At 39.4% G+C, this 12,909-nt stretch overlaps 1 long non-coding RNA gene across 2 annotated transcripts in view; it reads right to left on the minus strand.

Annotated features, from left to right (window-relative positions):
• The window catches only part of LOC116696205 (uncharacterized), a 43,151-nt gene that overhangs the window by 25,080 nt on the left and 5,162 nt on the right, over positions 1-12,909 (minus strand). For both annotated transcript variants that reach the window (XR_004333654.1, XR_004333653.1), the window contains exon 2: positions 4,910-4,967. This is a non-coding gene — a long non-coding RNA (uncharacterized LOC116696205). The remainder of the gene's footprint in view (positions 1-4,909; positions 4,968-12,909) is intronic.

Here is a 12,909-nt window from a genome sequence, read left to right on the forward strand (position 1 = left end):
AGAGAGAGAGAGAGAGAGAGAGAGAAATTGATTGGAAGGAGTTTGAAGGAGAATTCGATTGTCAACAGCGTCCTGGCATCAACTCCCCCAGCCCATTCATCTGTAGCAGCAGAAAAAACAGTTACGTGAACTGTCACACCCAACTCTACTGTTAATTTAAGGTAATTAGCGAGCGAGTGATTCCCAATACATCATGGTGCAACTGGCAGACTCCACAATATTTCACAGCCAATCTGTTACCTTTGCAGACCCGCCTCCGTCCCCCCTCCAGCTTTCTGTTTCTCTCATTTCAGACACAGTCTCTAACACATGCAAACACACTGGTCCCGCTGACAAACACACAAACGGACAAACTGACAAATATACTGACATTCTCTGACACCTTAAAGCGTACACGCTTTATGATAACAAAAAATGTCTTTTATTCAAGCTCAGCTGTCAGTTTAATTTCTAGACAATGTAATGGCAAGCCAGCCCAATCGTATAATTTTACAGCTTACGAAACTAAAACATGAATTGTTTTTTTCTCTGACTAGAGGTAAACAAAGTGTTTTTTAAATTCTGATTTTAATTCAAAAATCAAATGAAATTAAGTCACAATCTCGAACTTTGAATTAAAAAATGGAATCGTCGATGCTGCCACGCCCCCGTCACGTCAGGTCGGCTTTCCAAGCAGAAAAAAAAACACATATTTAAGTGCTGCGAGTCAACCTCCTCTGAGGTAGCTACAGCCAAAAAGCTAGCATGGCAACTGCAGATGCAGGAGACACATTGACAGAACTTGAACCCCCTCCCTCTTTTACTGAAGTTGCTGGTGTGGAAGTATTTTGGATTTCCAGTGAGTTACGTGAACGTTGTCAACAAAAAAGCCACAGTTTGCAAGCTCTGCTATGTGTGTGTAAGACTCTTAAAGGTGCTCTAAGCAACGTCGCATGTTTTTTAGGCTACAACATATTTTGTCACACACAGCAAACATCTCTTCAATGTCCGCTATGCTTGTTAAAAAAAAAAGAAAAGAAAAAGTGGTCTTTGTAGACAACCCGGGCTCCACAAACAGCAACTAAAACCAACTACGGCAACTAAAACAAACTATGCAACTAAAACAAACTGCGCCAACCTGCACCACCAAACATAACAGTCTTCTAGCTTTCCAGCCAATAACTGACAATAAGGATTTGGGGGTGGGGGTAGGGGGGGTAGTGTGCGAAAGAAATGGAAGGGAGGGAGAGGGGACGGGATGAGGGAGCTATCCTCGTTTTGTTTGAAAATACATTCACTCATCATTGCTTAGAGCACCTTTAATTGTTCAGAGAAGACTAAGGACACGGCTTTTTTATTGTTTTTGTTTATTTTGTTGTGAACTTGAATGTCATTTTCTGTAAATAAGACTGCAGTTACAAAAGAGAAACTAGATGGCAGGGGATTTTGCTTAAGTTTCCAAATGACTAAAGACATATGTTATTTTTTACATTAGGTTGTTAATAGATGTTTTAAATTTGACAATGTGGAGTGGTACAATGCAAACAAAGGTCAGATATTATATTGCGTAAAAGTCTAGACTAAAAATGGCATAGCAACCTGGGCTTTAAAAAAAGAAAAAATTTAAAAATCGAGAATCAAATCGAACCGTGACCTTCGTAACAAAAATGTAATCAAAACAAGGATTTGGAGAATCGTGACACCCCCAGTTAGAATGTATCCAATGTGATATAATCTGTATTCATCAAAATAATGCAACAAATAAAAAAACATACCGGCAAACTGGGGGCTTAAGGGGGAAGACTAGCCACGATAGCCTATTTACTCAATAGCTTATAGTCTCCCTTCTCACAGACTAAAACACATAGGTAAACAATATTTTGGCCATACACTATTCTTTAAGAGACAATACAAACATTGCAAATGTATATACTGTTTGTATAGTAACAGTTGAATCCAAGATAAAACTTATTCATGTTTTGTTCAGTTTTTTACTCCGGGTTTGATTTACTTAGCCATTTGCACCTTAGACTATTTGTCACCTTTGTGCATATATTTTAGACACACACACCTGGAGGTCTGGAGGAGCAAAGTCATCAGTCATCTGAGGTGACATCAGTAAAGCCTCTCTCCATTACGCATATACACCATAATCACCCATGTCCACATACTGTATTTTTGGTCTGGGGCCATGTCCTCAACACCATCCAACACCTGTGGGATGAATGAGAATGCTGACTGCACACCAGGTCTTATCACCCAACATCAGTGCCTGACCTCCCTATTGCTCTCGTGGCTGAAAGGTAGCAAACCCCTGTAGCAAGACATGTTCACGTATCTTGTGAAAAGCCTTTGCAAAAGAGTGGAGTTTGGTGTTATTAATGCACATGGTTTTGAAATTAAATGTTCAGCAATCACATACTGTACGTCTAAAATGTTCAAATGTCTACATACTTTGACCATATAGTGTACATTTAAAACCCTAATGTGTAGGATTTGAACACCTGCCGACTTTGGGGACTCCACGTCGGGTGTCTTAAAATGCATGCTACCTAATTATTAAATATTTGACATTATTGACAGACAGCAGCCTATACGCCATACAAAATTAGACTATAAACAAGGCAGTTTGAGAAACTAGCTAGCTAGCTAATTTAGCCAGCTCTGTAGCTAGCCATGTTAGCTCTCTCCCAGGATTTAGTAGTCATAGAGTATAGTGAGAATGTGACGGGGGAAGTAAGACGGGGGAGAAAACCCACATTTGAGGGGCTGGTGAACATACAGTAAAGGTGTCAAAATAACAGCTGCTTGCTCCAAAAGCAACCAGTTCATTTCTGACAAAACAAACAGATGTCACATGTGTACTAAACATACCACTCTTTGGCCACAAAGTCTTTTAACTCTCGGAGTTCAAAGATGATGATCTAGTGCTTAGGTACTTTTGGTTTAGTTTTCATGTCTGAGAGTGTTTGTTTTCAGAGTCTGTGTAGTTGTTAATTTGTGTTTGAATGACTCGGTAAATTTACACACGATTGCAAATACTGTATAAAAAAAAAACGTGTTAACAATGTCCAACATCTGGGTTGTATTTACTCATATGCTTCGGATGTTGGAAACGGGGCTCGCGGTGTAGAAACAGATTATATAAAAGATGCTATCAGAGCTCTTCAATTAGTTTTTCAAGCACATTTCTGTCAAATGCACTGACAAAACCTTTAAAAAAATGTAATGTTCAATAATTATTCCAGATATGTAGGAAAATTGAAATTAATTTATTTTGTTACAGTATTAGTAATATGTGTAGTCATTATTCCTGTATGAGAAGGGTCTTAGTTTTGTGCTGTTTTCTAAAAATAATATCCGCTACTAAAAACTGTAGCATTTATGGTTTAAAAATATCTTTGCCTCATTAACTGTAGCAAAATAATTCTTTACAACTTGTGAAATGTAATGATCTTGTAAGTGTTACAATGGAAGAGGAAAAAACAGCAATATGTATATCTACTGTAATCTGCTGCTATCATTTGAAAGTGCGGTTGGGCTAAATAAGACATTTAAATGCCCTAGGAGGTTGCTGTGCAGCAGTGGCATGGTTCCAGAGTCATCAAGCTAATAGTTGTATTAAGTCCAGCATGTTGAATAATGGCAAGATATTACTTTTATGTTTTACAAATAATAGAAAATCTATTATTAAGCCAATAGTTTCATATACCAACAGCCATGAGGGAGACCTACAGCTTTAATGTTTTGTGATACCCGAACCTTATCTGTGCTCAGTTTCAGACAGTAAGTGAATCTGCAGGCCTCTGTCTCAGACAGAGCAGCCGGGGGGGTGTGAGACTACTTTAGCTCGCTGCACCACATCAATCTCTTTGAGGCTCTAAGACATTCATACACCCACACATGCATGTATCATGCACTCATACATACACCTGCATTGTTCTATAAATGGTACTATGTTATTATAATGTAGTGGATAATGGTTTAAGTTTTACCACAACAATGGCTCTGATTTAAACAGTACAATGCTACTATACAGTGGTACTGATAATGACACACCATGGCACGCTAATGTAACAGTTGTCATAGTATTATTTGTCTATAGCTAGGTATTATCCATTGTATATCGTAAATAATGCATAAAGTATGCCTGATTGAATTTCTCGGCAACTGGGTTTAGACCTCCTTGTACTATGATGCCTAATTTATAAGACCTTGACATATTTTTGTCCTCTGAAATAATTACATTTGAAAAGTTATTAAAAAAGTTTAAATGAATATCCTGATTGAAACTAAATAAATGTAATGCAGTCACTACAAACCAAATTCTAACTAATGAGTAGCTAAGAATATTCATCAGCATTACAAAAAATCAGTTTCTAGATATGCATTACTCTAACAAGTGTCCAGAGGGGAAGTAACAATTTAAGACCACCATCAAAATTGATCGATAAGCAGGTACTAAAAAAAGATACAATAAAACATTCAACTCCACAAACACTGGCAAAGATGTCCTGGCAAGATACAGACAATAAATCTTTATAAATAATAATGTAAACTACAAGCATTTTGGTAAGAACCATCCAATCGCCAACTATGAATCATCAGTGGTGAGACAAAAAAGTCAACATTGATGTTCAAGTCAAGGGACCGACTACAGAAGACAAAACAACAAAGGCAAGAAGGTGCTTGTTCGAGACATTTGGATTAAACCATCTTTTTTCCCCTTTTTCTGCCTCCCATCATTTGTTTTTGTGCAAACTTCAGTTTGTCTTTTTAGGTTGCTTCACTTTCATTGTGGGACAGTATGGAGCCTTAAAGGCACCCTCTTGATTGTGTTGGTGTGTATGTTTTTGTAGGAGTGTGTAATCATCTCTACCTTATTGTGTGGTTAGCAAACACAAACAGAGAGAATCCCATGAACACTCACCCTCCCTTGCATTGCCATGGTTTGTGTTTCATAAGGGTGGCGACTGGAACACAGAATTCTGAAGAAAGGAAAAGGAGAGAAAAAGTGTTTTTCAAAATAATCTATTTAAATAGTATACAATATACTGTCAAACATCTGGCTTTACTCTGGATATGTTCTGATTTGTTTTTCTGTATGTCAGCTGTCAATTACATTTTCAGAACATTACTTGCTAGGAAATATTTCTAAGAATATTGTCAGAATACTGATAATGCAGGAATAAGAGTAGTATTTTTTTTCTGCCAGCACAGCAGTGTAAGAGTCAAAACTGTCACTATGCTGCTTTTTGCCTTGTCCTGATGTCTCATTAGACTATTAAGGGCCTGCAGAGCAAGTTAAGGTTGGGTGAGCGAGCAAGGCCCCTTCTACTTTAAACACAGTGGCCACAGTGCTTTCCTCCACCTCTCAACTCTCCCTGTAAAACCGAATAATTTACTTTTTTGCTTACAATTTGGTGGCAACCACTGGGCTACATAAAGCCTTGGTAAAATGTTGCCTTAAGTTCCTATAAAAAACTAGTGTGTTTTGCTTAGTGTTCACGCTACAAGCTTCATTTGCTGCTTTTGAAAAATGCTAATGATTCTGCAGACTCATTTTAAAACTGGGTACCTCAGTCTAAGTGCTTTACAAATAGTTTTACAAAGGCTTAACTCTTTTGGGGGAAATTTACTTTACAGTACATCATTGTACAGTATATGGTTTTAAATTAACTGCTGTTGTCAACCTGGCAGCAAAGGTTTAAAGATGAAGCCATACTGAGATTGTGGGAAAAGGCCATGAAAATCAGCAGAGCAAATCTGCCTGAGCGCCCTGCACTGTCAAAACTAGCACCTAGGAGCATTCAGTGTATTTGGAGAATGTGAGATGATTGCATTCAGAGGTTTTCATCAACATTGTCTCAGTGAAAGTAAGACAGAGAGAGCCACAGAGGGAGAGATTGGGGCAGTCGCTAGGGTCTGTAACAATCTTCATCTGATTTGTTTTTCCTCCTCTACCCTCACTGCCTCTTCCATCTTTCCCTTTGTACCTTTTCTGTCTGAGTGAAAATGTGGGAAGACACACATCATCCGGTTGCTAGGCAACATCTGCGTGCAGGCACATGACGTTGGGTTTTAGGTCCAGTTTTAGTTGGGCTTCTTCCTATCTCTTTCTTGTGGGTCCTCTCATCTTCCTGATCCTTTGGCTTTTCTTTTCTCTGCTTTTGCCCCCATCCTCCCCATTTCTTCTCCCTCCTTTCTGTCTATATGACTGCACAGAGGAGATTTCTGCGTCTGGGAGATGTGCAGTGCTTCAAGCCAGCAGAAGCAGCAGCACAGCCGTGAGCATTTATCAAAGCCGTGCTCCGTAATGAACACTCAGCAGTGGGGAAATTGAGCTGACCCCGAGGCCAAGCTGTTAGAGGGGACTGGTGGGAAGGCCAGCGGGGTCAGGCCATCCTTGTCCCACCCACTTAGTGGGCATTTAGCACTGAACCATTAGTTTACTGTTTGGAGGCCTCACAGCTATCCCTTGCTCAGTACACAAAAACACATGCACACATACACACTCATGCTCACACGCAATGTGGATAACAGCCCTGCCGCCTAATCTTTAGCACTTCAATGTTTACCTGACACAAGTTGTAAAAGGAAAAGAGTCAAAGAAACCGAGGGGGTAAACTTTGTTGGCTGCCAGTAAATGCTTAGACATGGCACTATCAGGAACTATTTCTCTGTTTTTGTACTGAAAGCAGGTCAAGATAATATGGGCAACGTAAATTTAGCTTTATTTTACATAAACCAAAAAAGGATTTGGTATTTAATCCCAGTAAAAATTAGACAAAAAATAAAATGTGATTAGCGATGGGATTTAATTTAATTTTTTCTATTTAAATTGGAATTGGCTGTTCAATAAGAATATTTGACTATCCGTTCCTTATTTAACCCTTTTTCTTCATATAGAATATCTGGCAATCAAAAAATCAATTTGCGTGAGTTTTAGTGATGATTTTGACCACATTAACAGTCAAATGCAGTAAAAGGCAGCCCACCACAGTTGTAAAATGGCCAAAAATATTTTTACACAACTTAATGGGTGGCAGTCCACGCAGTAGGCCAGGGGGATTTAAGTTGGTGGGTCAGGGACAGCTGCTCTGTATAGGACGATCCCCTACTGCCTTCATTTCATCTGTGGCGGCGCGCCACGACCAGCTCTAGGTCGGCTTGGAAAGGCTTGGGGTGAAGGTGGCTCGCGACTCCGTCAGTGAGCTTTAGAGTACCCCTCGCCTGGACCTCGCAGCTTCCCGGGCCCATGAACTGAGACAATCCTTAAATCTGTGACAATTGCCTGACAATGAGGAAATAAAGTACTAACTACATTTGTGATAAATATACATTTAAAAAAATGTTCATTCCTCCTTTATAAAGCAAAGGGTGATTGTCCCTAGTATCTTATTTGACCTTTGTTGGTCTCTTCCCAGACACTATGGAAACATGACAATAACCAGAAGTTGGTAATACTGGAAAGCGGCATTGAGACAGATCATGGGCTGTAGTTAGCATTATTTAACTCAGCTATGTCTTCAAGCACTTGCTTACAACAGTCCTGGGACTGCCATGGGGCAAAAATCGCAGAGGAGCCGCACACACAGACAATCAATATGGACACAGATGGGAAGGGAGGTGGGGGAAGAAAAAAAAAATTAGACCTGGAATAGTCATTTTCGCTTGAGAGGCTCTCCCTTGAAAGCCATGAAATAAAAATCTGAACTTTAAAATTGATAAGGATTGATTTCGCTGACATGGGATCATAACATACACCCCTTCGGAGACTAGCAGCGTGAGGGCTTACAGATGCCTGGCGCATAAAGGAGAATGGGGAGGACGTAAATCTGACTGCAGCACAGCAATTAGCCTTTTACTGTTGAAAAGATATGGAGAATCTTTACTGTTTCATCAAATGGCATTAGGCACGCTCTAGGCCTGGAGGTTTTCCTAGGAAGACAAATGCTAGAATAAACTTGTTTGGACAGATGGATTGGATGGAATTCTTCACAAAGTTCACTATTTTCCCTCACAGATCCATATAGATCTCTAGCAAATGGTTAGTTCATTATGTGGCTTCTATTAAATGTCACACAATAGTTGAGCAATAAGTACAGAGAGAAGCTCACCCTAAATGACATTTTTCACAATGTTTTCAAAGACAACGTGTGCCACGAACATTTTGAATAGGTTTATCTCAGTGGTTACTGAAAGTGCTAAATAGTAGCTGAGTTGATGGGGAAAACAAGAAGCAACGCATAGGCTGTTTGTATTAATGGAATGTAAGAAGGGCCTCACTGTTTGATAACTATTCGTTTGCAAGCCCCATAATCATCTTACGAATCAGAAAACCTTGTTTTTAATTGTGCTATCACGTATGCTTTAAGAAACAAATATTCAGGCCCAAGAACGCAAATTAATTCCTATTCAAATGAGCAACGTGCAGGAGAGAACATGATTAGGGGAAAAGAGAAAACTTGGAGCTATTTCCTACTCAAATGAGTGATTGGGAGGAATGAACAGGGAGGTCTTGATCAAAGCTAACATTGTAAGCTAACATTGTACTGTATGCTGGTGAGCAGATGGTGAGCCATAAATCCTCGCCCAGGCTCTGACACATATTAGCATTTAGTTAGCAGCCCACAGCTTGCCAGCCATTTAGGTAATATCTCCATCAGATCACTTTGGAAATGGTGATGGAGTGAGTTGGGGGGATTTTAATGCTTTCCACGACTGTATTGTGCTTAGTTAGACGGAACTCTGGCTGTGCCATGAAGTGTTGCTGTTTGCAGCGGTAGGAGACTGCATGTGTTGACAAATACGCTCATCACTGCCCATTTACCTGCATAAAGCTTTCACTGGCACCAGCAACTTGTATACAACTTGTATCATTTACTTAAAGTGAATCCAGAAAATGCCAATATACTAAACTCACAATGTTATGGATTGGCAATAGTGTTCACTTCCTGGTGAAATGGTAATTTAAAAAACACATGCATGTATTGCAAATTACCTAAAGGGGCGATTTAGACTGTAAAATTGCACACACAAACATTTGTCAGATATAATATTCTAAATGAATTGTTAGTGTATATAGATGAGCCTTTTTTAAATACAAAAATCACATGCTTTTGTGATTGTTATAGCATAAAGCACAACTATTTGGACAGTGAGCGCCACAAACATTTGAAAGACTTCTGTGGGCTTGATGTGTAATGCTTATGTGGATTGCATTAATGTTGACAAGATTTATTCTTAATAGGATGGTCACCATTTCGAACCACTAGCACCTTCTCTAATGAAATGGTAGCTCATATCAAAGTCTGTTCCTGTTACCCAAAGCTCAGTCAACGTGAAGCTACAAATTGCTGACATGAGAATCCCAATTGCACAGATCAGGGGAGTAATTCAGGAGAACAATGCTTTTCAAATTTTCAAAACTCAATTAATCATTTTGTACAGTATAATATCCATACCTCCTGGCTGAGGCCCATTCAGATATTGTATTTCTGACTTAGTAGGTTTTTTTTCATTAAAATGTTTAAATTTTATTTTTAATATTTAGTTTGAATTCAAGGGGCAAAGATGATAGATTACATAAAATGGGAGATAATTATGCCAGACAAAGTTATAGTTTTGTTTCCCCTTTTGCCTGAAACATTTGTACTATTTTACTCAAGTCAAATTACTTGCATACCACTAGCTACAGTGCCCATCTTTTGATTTAGGGTGACAACCATCTCTTTTAGTTTATTCTTGGTTTATGACTTTGGCATTTAAACGGGAGATTGTGTTATCTGATATAAAAACTAATAAAAACATATTCATATTGTAAAACACTGTTCATTACAATAGTTAAAATAAAATATCAAAAGATAGGCACTGAATGTGCAGTTAAATGCATGCAAGCATTTATACATGTATGCATAGCAGCACACAGAAGAAATGCTGTGAACTCACTTAGTGACACTTAGACACTGACAGACTGAGTGAATGACTCTCCTGCTGCATGGATTGGGTTGCAGTCTGTGAGCTGATAGTGAAAGGGGAGCAGTGAGAAAGAGCGAGACAGAAAGTGCAAACTGTGTGTAGTTGTCTGTGCGTGCGTGCGTGCTTGCGTGCGTGCGTATGGACGTGTGTATGTGTGTGTGTGTGTGTGTGTGTGTGTGTCTAGGTCTGTTTGTGTGTGTGTGGGGGGGTGATTGTGGTTCAACCGTGAGGAACAGCTGAGAGAGCTCATATATGGCATAGAGGAACAAGCATGGTGACAGCCAACTTGACAACACAACCTGTTTATGGTGACAAGTGTCTGTGTGTGGGATTGTGTGTGTGTGTGTGTGTGGTTGAGAGAGAGAGAGAGAGTGACTGGAGGCAAAAAGAAAGTGTGAGAAAGAAAGAGTGTGCTAAAGAAAGGCAGGTGAGCAGTGAAGTGCCTGTCTGCCCACCCAACATGTTCACACGCCTCCTTTAAGAATAGCAAAGTGTCTTGGTAAGCGATTTCTACACCAGGGGTGTTGTATGAGGACTGTGTACTATGCACTGCGTGTGTGTGTGTTGGTGTGTGTGTGTGTGGTGGTGTGTGTGGTGTGTGTGTGTGTGTGGTGTGTGTGTGTGTGTGTGTGTGTGTGTGTGTGTGTGTGTGTGTGTGTGTGTGTGTGTGTGAACGAGACAGAGAGCGAGAGAGTCTGAGAAACTAAAAAAGAAGAAAGGAAAAAGAAAACAGTTGACTATCCTTCACCTGTCACCCAAAGGACCAACAGAAAGGGATCTGAGAACAATCACAGGCTGTTTCCTGCTACCCAAGAGGCTTAGTAGGGACGACAGCAGTCAAGGTGCAGTATGCTTTACACCAGGTTGCAAAATAAGTATTTGCCTGGTTTTGTGTGTGGCTCTGCCTGGGCTGCAGCTGTGTGCGTTTATGTATTCTTGATGCATAAGCAGGGGGGTTCAAATCATCAAAGCAGCTCTCCTCAGCTCAGTTTTCAGTGAGCAGCTAAAGGTTAGACCTATGTGTTGCTACTTACAGTAACAGACAGACTAATTTACACCGTATCATTACCACTACACAACTTACTCATCAATCACACCGATCCAGTAAAGCGGGTCATTTCAAAAAGACACAGACACACACAGACACACACACAGAGACACACACAGAGACACACACAGACACACAGAGACACACACAGACACACACACACAGACACAGACACAGACACACAGACACACGACCACACACACAACACACACACATACACACACACCACACACACAAACACACACACACCAGTTGAATATATCTTTCCTAATAGTGTTACTGAAGTGCAGTAAAAAGTATCTAAAGCCTAAACACTTTTTGGCATGTTAATTTTACAAAGTTCTATATATTTTGTAGCGCACAAAATATTTTGATAGCATTTTATCTGCTAAAAGAACAAAGCTTATACCATTCACCACCTCAATTCAAGAATATGACGTTCTTACACCAAAAAAACCAAGACAGCAAAAAGGTTCCATTTTTTAATTTTTGACTATTATTTGATCAATTTTACATTATCCTTCTGATCATGGGCTTATCATGATAATTTTTTTATCATCTTTTGATTATATAAAGATAAAAATAAAAAGATTTATAACAATTTGCGGCTACAATTAGTAGAAAGATTAGTCAACAGCTATTTTAATAATCGATTAATCTGCTCTGTCCTTTTTCAAGCAAAAATGCCAAATATCCGCTGGTTCCAGCTTTGCAAATGTGAAGATTTTCTGCTGCTCTTTGTCTTATGATGGTCATTTAAATATATTCCGGTTTTGGATTGATAGTTGGTCAAAAATTTTGAAGATTTCACTTTGGTAACTTGAAATTGAGACTATTTTTTGCATTTTATAGACTAACGGAGTGACGTCATATGTTTTCTAAGATGCTGCTATTGTGGCCAGGATTGTCCTGTAGAAAATGTGTTTAAACTAAGTTAGGAGCCTTCTTGGTTGAATAAAGTTGTAAAATGTTTACCACCCAACTCGAAGAAATACGCTCTAACCCGGAAACCCACACGTGTGAAAAACAACTTATAATCTTGTTATGTGTGTTCTGACCAGAAATAGGCCTGTAAACTAATCCTGGGGTCACCAGCCATAGTTTAAGAAACGCTGACTGTCAGTCCGTGTAAGACCTTTTTAGCTCTCATTCATGTAGCAGGAGGCTTCACTTTGTAAAGATCTAAGTGAAAGGTTGAAGTTGCCTCTGCAGTCTTCTGTGTTCTCAATGATATGACGTCACAGAAACATATTATAGGACTGTCTTGTGTATTTGTCTGTCCTTTATCTTATTAGCAATTACTGTAACATGGATATTGAGCAAATCCTTTACTGTAGTGCTCAACCACAGATCATATGTAGTACAAAAACGTTGTGTAAGCTCTGTATTGATTAATCACTACATTATCGCAATACTAAAATTTATTTATCTGGGCATTGCATGAGGTAGTGCACTAGAATAAAGAAATTGAAAAGAAAAGAGTTAAGAAATTAGTGTTTTAAATGGTAATTATCCTTTTCCAGGCTGAGCAATAATCAAAGTAGTTCCTGAGAGACAGCTTGGTTTTCATTGACTATTCATTTGAAAGATAGAGTGACGGTAAGACATGGAGCAACTGCCATGGACTGAATTTAAACTGACATGGTTGTGGTATGCGTCTCAGCATGCTGAGCCACCAGGACGCCAGATCTGGTCTTTGAAGCCATTGCCACAATTCCCTGAGGCCAGCAGCAGCAGCAGTAGCCGAGGGGGTATCAAATGTGTTAGAGCTGCCCCACTAATAAGATAAGTGGGCTAATGCTAGCAGTAGAGGTTTGCCACTCATCTCAATCTGTCGTGTTTAACAGTCTCATAGGAATAGCTCTCAAATTTAAATGTTGGCCCGCTGTTGATAGTTTGTG

The sequence above is a fragment of the Etheostoma spectabile genome, chromosome 9 (assembly GCF_008692095.1).
Source record: "Etheostoma spectabile isolate EspeVRDwgs_2016 chromosome 9, UIUC_Espe_1.0, whole genome shotgun sequence".
In the NCBI taxonomy this organism is placed as follows: domain Eukaryota; kingdom Metazoa; phylum Chordata; class Actinopteri; order Perciformes; family Percidae; genus Etheostoma; species Etheostoma spectabile.